General features: G+C 39.5%; 1 protein-coding gene and 1 long non-coding RNA gene across 4 annotated transcripts in view; one reads left to right on the top strand and one right to left on the bottom strand.

The window, feature by feature from the left end:
- Positions 1-8148, top strand: part of LOC106464361 (1-acyl-sn-glycerol-3-phosphate acyltransferase delta-like) — an 82063-nt gene that overhangs the window by 13156 nt on the left and 60759 nt on the right. The gene's annotated exons all lie outside the window — the stretch shown is intronic.
- LOC111087001 overlaps positions 2936-8148 on the bottom strand; it is a 19894-nt gene continuing 14681 nt past the window's right edge. The window contains exon 3 of the long non-coding RNA XR_002611723.1: positions 2936-2946. This is a non-coding gene — a long non-coding RNA (uncharacterized LOC111087001). The remainder of the gene's footprint in view (positions 2947-8148) is intronic.

Here is an 8148-nt window from a genome sequence, read left to right as displayed (position 1 = left end):
TAAAGCCATGTGAAATTTTCAAGTTGTATAGATGCATGCATATATATTGAATGCAAATATAAGATGTGTCATAATATAAAAGGATATGTATACAAATAAGCATTTTTAATATTTCTTATAGTTGTTATATCTCCCCCTTTTCTCCTCTCCACTGACCATAGTAAGGCTGGTCACGGTTTTGCTGCAGCTGGCCAGATTTACTCTTTGAGTAATATTCTGCACACTGTACAAGGTTGAAAATGTGTTAATTAACAGTCATGAATTGATTATATTAATATACCTTTTCCCCTCCATTCTGATGGAGTTTAGGTCGTGACACTTCTACAACCCTCTTCCACTATGATGACCCTAAACTTTGGTGGGCTGTTGTTGCTGCATATTTTATCTGAAACTAAATATTTTCTAAATAAAATTTACATTTACAAAATTTCCACTTCACTTTTGTCTAGAATCACCATAATTTTTCCCATCTCCTATGGCATGACTTTTGCCGCTCCTTTTTGTCAGCTTCAAGAATGGCTACTCTATTTGCAGTATCCATAAAATTTGCAGTTGCACATTGCTGGCTGTAATTCACCACTTACCATCAGCCATCACTGTGATTGTCAATCTGATGCTCGAAACTGAGCTTGATGCTATTTTGAAACAATAGCTTAAAGATTTCTCTTATACGAGACAGCCTAGACGTTTGTGTAATGTTTTAGATTTTTGTGTAGTGTTTTAGACATTTGTGTAACATGGCCAAAATTGACCATGCAGTGGTTAAAAAAAAACACCTGTTATCCTGTTAGCAACATTGTGTCTGAAAGGGCAGGAACCCTATACATAAACAAATGATACATGACATCAAATACAGTTGCAACAGTAAGTTAATAATCACTATGGTATAGGTGTTGTGCCTGCCATATGGACATTAAATTACATTCATGGCCTGTACACATCTATATGAGTATGTGTGTAGTAGATTATGAGTCTCCATGTAAACCACAGACTACAGTAAAATGATAAGGTGTCAGTGGTTATACAGCTGCTGTTATTTGCTAGGTAGTGAAATACTCTTAAAAAACTGTCTACACAATGAGCAATGATGTGTTTAGTAATATTGCCCAGGTTTTATTACAATACTCACAGCCATTTTTACTTTAGGCTAGCAGAACATTATTAGATAATAATAATATAACATATGGGCGATCCCTATTATGAACCACTACCATGGTTCATGATAGTACTCAGTTTTAAAAATTTCACAAACCATTCTTTTTCCTCTTTTCCTTCACTTCAAGCACTGATTTTACTTCTGCTCAAGTATGAGTGTATATGGACAGCCTTGAAGGATCAAATAGTACTTTATTTGTACATTGTTTAAAAATTAAAGGATATTTTTGTTTGAAACAGGTGGGAAAAAAGCATAGATGAAATAATTAAACACAAGTTTTGTAGTTTAATTGTTGCATTAAGGTATGCTAGTTTGCGTATTTTATTGATATGTTTGATTGACATTTCTTTCTTTTAAGTTTTTTTTTAAAGTTCACCTATACCCCCTACTAAAGGATTTTGCTATTTTTTGGGGGAGGGGGTATATGTAATTGTTTTTTTGAATTTCCTGTAATTTGTATTTTTCCAGAAAAGAAAGCTTTGACAACAAATTGGTGTTATTTATGTTATTTATTTGGTTAATAAACTTATACATACATAACTCGTATCTTGCAAAATATCATATTGCAAAGTAAAGATGAGTTTTAAACCAAAGTAGACATAATAACAGAATAACACTCTGTACCACTCTGTAGTGTACTATATAACTTTTTTGTTAGATAGTGGATAGTCACAGTTTCAGTACATATTTACCTCCACTGACACTTGTAGCTATTACTTGACTTCCAAGGTTTCTTTTTTTGCCAATCTAAGCATTAATCTGATTTTTTTCTTGCTTGCTCCAATCTTTTATACCCCACTCAATTTCCCTTGGTAATATTTGTGTTGGGATACTCTCCACCTACATCAGTGCACCTTCTATCCTGGTACTGTATATAAGCACTTCATTCAGATAATTTTATTACTTTTTCTCGAAAAAGCATCACTAGCAGGTTCCCACTATTATGATCATTCAGAGATACTTTGAAGATTATCATGTTATCTTGTTGATTTTTGTAATAATAATTCGAAAAAAAACATTCTTCAGATTGGCAAGTCAATTATGCATGAATTCCCAGATTATTATTTCTGGCATTATTCCCACCTCTGATATTTAGTGTCACACAACAATTGGGGGTAGGGAGGCACTCTCAGTTGAGACTGTCAGTATTCTTATTTGTAGCAAGATGGATACATGTATTCATATCTGTGGTGGTCCTCTGAGGGCTCTGAGGCTGCAATTGAAGGCAAGCCTCAACATTTTGGAGGGACTTTAGATTTGCTTTTTCCTGTGCCTTCTCTTAGTCTGTTGGATTTTCAGCCTCCCTGTGGACAGTGGTAAGTTTATGGACTTGCAGCGTTCGGGGTTCAGGGATTGATTCCCTATGGTGGATGCTTCAGATGGCCCGAAGTAGCTATGCTTTAACAAAAAATGTACTTTACCTCAAGAAATGCTGTTCCAATCAATGGTAATCAACACAGTCTTTATATGACTTATGAAAAATAAAAGGAAGCCACTTTGGGAAAAGCTACCTCTGATTTGTTTTTCTTCTGTTGGTTCTTTCAGTGTGTGCTATTTTGGGCTTTTTCCTGGTTGCTTTTGAACCTGCAACTTACTTGATGACTGAAAGGTCTGAGAACAGATTTTTAATTTTTTTTTCTCCATACACAGATACTATGGTTCATACTGAAAGGTTTATTCCATAGTTATATAAAGGGACAGTTAGACCTTATCTGAAATGTTCTTGGAACTTTGTGCTTTAGCCTACCACCACCAGGTGGAGGCATTTTTCCAACTCTCAAATAATACATCTGCTCCTCTAATTTCAGGTTTTTAAAAAAAGAGTTTGTAGTTCACCTGTATAGATTTATGTCCCCTGATGGGACAGAGTAAGTCTGTGGACTTACAACTCAAATTCAACATTTTGTTTCCTTTCATTTCACTTTGTTAGGAGACTCACAGGATCACCAGTTTCTTTAAGGTCGAGCCGGATTTATTGTTAGCATGCACAGATGTTCAATTTTTGGCTTCTTCTTTTTTCCTGGTGGGTGTTGGAGTCTCAGATTTCATTGGCTCCCACAGGGAGGTCATAGTTCTGCCCCTATTTGTGAGTACTGATCCCTGACATCAGATCCTTGGTACATTAGTACTCAGAATAGATTCTGTCTATATCCACGGCTTCCACTGCTTAGTTGGATTGCCAGAAGTATCGGTACTTATTGTATACCTTCAGGGAATATGGGGGCTTTGTTCCAAGAATTTCATGATGTGTGGTAAACTTAATCATGGGTCCAGGAGCTCTGCAGGTCCTTGGGTCACAATTGGTCATTCAGTTCACATCTTCCCCACATTTATCCACCCAATCTAGGGTTATCAGAGTTTGGTTGGTCTGGGGGTAGTGAGAGAGTCGGGCTAGTTCGTCAGAGTTTTATTCCTGTCAGTTGTTGGGCCTATGCATACAGGAGATTGGTGTCCAGTCATCAATCTTCCTTGTCTATATCAATGCCTAGATTCTCCAAGGTTCACAAGTTACTCATTCCTCAATCTGTGTTGATTTTGTTACTGGGATTGTAGATGTCTAATATGGTTGTAGTCAGCTCCTATCTGCACTTTGCCTTAATGGTGAAGTTTCACCACTCTCAGTGTTTATGGTGCACAAGGGTCAAGTACTGCTATTCTGGGTTTTTCCCTTCTGACTCGCGTAGGCTTCACGTGGGTTCTGCCATATCGTATGAGTTTTTTCTCGTTCCCTTCATTCCATCTTGCTGTGCACACACCATTCCATGGATGGCTGGTTACTGCTGGCACCATTTCATCCTGATTCTACTTTCAGATACAATCCAGGTATGTTTCCCTTTCAGGGCTGCAACATCTATTTTTGCTCCAATTCAGTATGTCATCAGTCTGGATATTTTTTATTTTTCATCTCATCTCTCAGTCGGGCTCAGCTGTCTCTCATCCTGTTCAATGTTATAGAATAGGATGCCACACTTTTACTCACCTCTCCTTTTCCCATTGCGTGGATGGTTCTTTCTCTTCTGGGAATGTCTGCATCACTCTATTCCTTCATGTCTTTGGAACAAGAACACAAGGGATCCTTTTATTGGTATTTAAGTGATCAAGGATCACACGCATCTGTTTACTGATTTACCCAGTTTCCTTAGTCTGGACCATTCTTCGATCTTGAGGAGTGGTTAAGTTAGGACACCTCATCCAAAGTTCCATTTTCTTCAAGGACGCCTTGCTTTAGGGATGGGTGCATATACCAACAGTCAAGAATTTCAGAGTCTATGCATGGACAACGAGGATTCCCTATACAATGTTTTCATCCTTCTTGCTCTTCAACAGGCAAGGCTTCATGGTCTGGGCTTTTTAAGGGGTGAACTGTTGTTTCACTCTGACTATTCTGTGGTGGTGTCTTATATTTATCAGCAAGGAGGCATGTGGTCTAGGGCTCCTTATTTTCAAATTTTGGACCTCCTTTCTTGGGACTAGTCCTATCTTATCACCCTTCTAGCTTACCATGTTCCATGGGTGATGCTTGTGGTAGCAGGTCCATTGCTTCAGTCCAAACAGATTCTCCCAACAGAACAGATGTTGCATTGCAAGGTTCTGTTGGATTAGCTCTCATTTTGCAATGGTAATTGGTGGGTTGGCCTCTCATTGGATCACCCAATTACTGGCAATCTGGTCTCCAGCACATTATATTTCAGCTTTGGCAATAGCTGTTTTCCATCTGGACAGGATGGGATTACTGCTCTAAACCTTCTCTCCACTTCATATGTTACCCAGGGTATGAAATATGATTGTTCCAACCCATTGTCAGATCCTGTTGATAGCATCAGATTGGCTGCTGCACCTGGTTTCTGCTTCTGCTGTCCCTTCCAATAGGTCCAACTCTTCCACTTTTTATGCTCTTGCTGTGAAGGCTGCTATGATCTGGCATGGTACACCTGGCTATCCAGAAGCTCAGACTTCTGGCATAGAGGTTATGCTGTCTTTCATAAGGCATTGAGGTTTAATTTTTTAAAGTTGACATGTTTCTAAGTTTCTGCTTAGTCCAAAAGACACTTTTATCAATGGTAATGACATTCACATAGGCAATGTTGTATTGAAAGGAGGTTTAACCATTTTCAATCAGTGGTATTAACTATAGTTCATTTTTTGACTTGGCTCTTTGAGAGAGGTTTTTACATCTTCCACAATCATTATTTTTTACAGTGGTTTTATTGAATTACTATTCAGTTATGGTGACTAAAATAACCTTAATTTTCCTGGTAGGTAACTAGAATGATAATGTGTTCTTTCTGTACACCTGTTTGTGACCTGGCTCTTATATGCCATGTATCCCCTTTACCCGCAGGCGTATTTTTCCTTGCTGCTGACCTACACACATCACCAGTCGGAATGATTTGCTCTGTTTGTCCACAGACCACTTTCTCATTCTCTCTGTGCCCTCAGACCAGTTCTTCTTACCTAACACTTTGTCAAATGGGAAATGGGTTCATTCCTTTTCTCTGATTCATGTGCTCACTGTTTCTCTTATGTCCAATCAGATTTTAATCTTGGTTATGTTCAGTGAGGGTCTTGAAGGTTTTGTTGCCTGCACTTGTACTTTTAGAGATACGAGACAACTCTTTTTATTCTGGGCTGTCTTTGAAGGTGAGGTATCTTGTGTGTGTCACATCTAATCAGATTTCTCTTTTCTAGCAGACCTGTCAAATTGTTCGCTGGAGGTCTTTGTGCAGGCTGGTATGTGGACTCCCCCCCTCCCAATACATTTATCTCATGTTCTTTGCTTGATCTGGTAGTCTCTTCATACGGGGGTTTTTTGCCTCCCCCCTGTAGCTATCTTAACAATTTCTGCTAGATTATCCAGAGGGGTGAGTATATTTATTTCTACCTTTCAGGGTCCCTTACCTTGTTTTTACAACATCCCTACTCTGTGTTGGGTATTGCCAGACAGGTGTGCTTTTATCAAACCAATTCTGCACTAGCAACCACTATTTCACTATAATTGCTACCAGTTGCAACAGGCTCTTTAGAAATGAGATGTTCGATAAGACCACCTAGGAGCTCACCAGCTGGTATTACAATACTATACTTGACCACCATCATGGACTATCACGAGTAAAGCTAAAGGGGATTCTGCCAATCATCAGATTGAATAAATTGGTACTGGTTTGCTTTTAAAAATTTAGGGAACTAGATTCACCTATTGTATTGTTTCCAGAGCACTGTTCCTCAGGGTTTCCCAACATTCATAACCTCCCCCCCCCCCCCCCACGATTCTACTAGTGGAGCTAGGGAGTTCTTACCACACCTGGTTTTTAGTCACTGGGGTGATGGACAGAGGCTTTTTCTCCAGAGTGTTAATGAATTCCTCCACTATTGGAGAACAGGCGAAGTTGGGGGCCCTCCTACCTGAGTCTCTAGATATGTTTTTTTTCCCCCAGATGTCAGTAAGAGCAGCACTAGCCTATGCAGGAGTCTACTCTTAGTACCAGTTCAGATTTGACACTTGGCCATCCAGTTGAGGTGTGCATGGCCATTCTTTTTTATCAATATTGGTTCAGTACATTGTTCAGGGAAGGGGGTCCACTATCTCCTCTTAATTTCGAATGTGGAGTGGTCCTGTCCTGGGTCCTTGGTTGAGCACAGTTATTCCACGGCATTTTCATAATTCTAGAAACAAGAATAATTTACCTTGCCCACTCCGTTGGGCAGTGAAGATGGGTGTTCATAATTTCTGATTGGATGAGTTCTGTTCCTTGGGTTGAGTACAGCATGCATGATTCTATCATTCTGAGACTGGGGTGTTGTTTTTCGGGCTTCTTCAGGTGGAGGAGAAGGTTTGTCCGCTTTGGTGTTGCTTACTTTCTCGTTGTGATTCCGATGGTTCGGAATGCATCACCCTATGGCTACAGATTGGGATTCAATCAATATTGTGTGTGTGTATATATATATATATATATTGTAATGTTGCAGTCCAATTGTCCTAGCACAACTTTGGGATATAAGGACCAAGACCCCTTAATTCCAACCCCAAGTAGCGGAACCTTGGCTATTTGGTTGGGGTTGGTTTATAGTGATTATTGCTCATGTACAATTTCACCCTTGATACAGGAACTAATTTCAGGGTAAAGAACATACTTGTTTTGGATGTGGTGCGGTTCCCCCACTTTGGTACCAGTCTTATCTTGGTACACTTATGATCTATACAGATTCTTTCTGTATGGATAATGCCCTCACTGACCACTCCACCTTCTCAATGTGGGATTCTAGCTATAAGTGTCAGAAGATGTAAGTATGTTTTGGAAATTAACATTTTCCTAAATGGAAAGTGTATTTCTCTGGAAGCCCTCATTCCTCTTTGTTGTGCCCACATTTGTTGCCTCCAGTTGGTTTTGATGGACCAGTGTAGCCTCGTTCAGGATCCCTTAGATGCCCTCTCTTCCTTCCTTTTCAGACCAACTTTGCCTGTTGGTAGGATTGAGACAACACTACTATGGGAGTTCCTCTTCCTCCTTCTCATTCAAAATGTCACCTCTTTATAGATGCCTCTAATTCCAGTTGGGATGCCTGCTGGATGCTTGGAGGTCTTGGGATGGTGGACTCTATCTGATTCTTTTTGCCATATCACGTATTGGGTGTTCCTTACATTTCGTTGGGCATTGACTCATTTTCTTCTGGCTCTTCAGGGCCTGTCAGTGATGGTTCCTTCCATCACCATTACTGTGATGTGGCACATCTACAGGTAAGGGTGCTTTTTTTTTTTAAAATTTTCTGTTTTTCCAACACTGTACCATTGGCCATCATATTCTTTGATGGCTTGTTATTTTCTGTGTGCCCTGTTTTTAGTCTTAGATTGCTTATCCCATCTCGACAAGATTCTCCCTACAAAGAAAGCTTTCTAAGGTTAAAGTGATATTAGAGTTGAGAGTCTGTTGGACTTACAAGATTGACAGCCTTTTTCAGGGGGGCTGGGATGCCCTTGAAATAATTTGATGCAG

The sequence above is a fragment of the Limulus polyphemus genome, unplaced genomic scaffold (genome assembly GCF_000517525.1).
Source record: "Limulus polyphemus unplaced genomic scaffold, Limulus_polyphemus-2.1.2 Scaffold1627, whole genome shotgun sequence".
Classification (NCBI taxonomy): Eukaryota; Metazoa; Arthropoda; class Merostomata; order Xiphosura; family Limulidae; genus Limulus; species Limulus polyphemus.
Note: the sequence above shows the minus strand (reverse complement) of the source record. Positions and strands in the feature narration are given on the sequence as shown.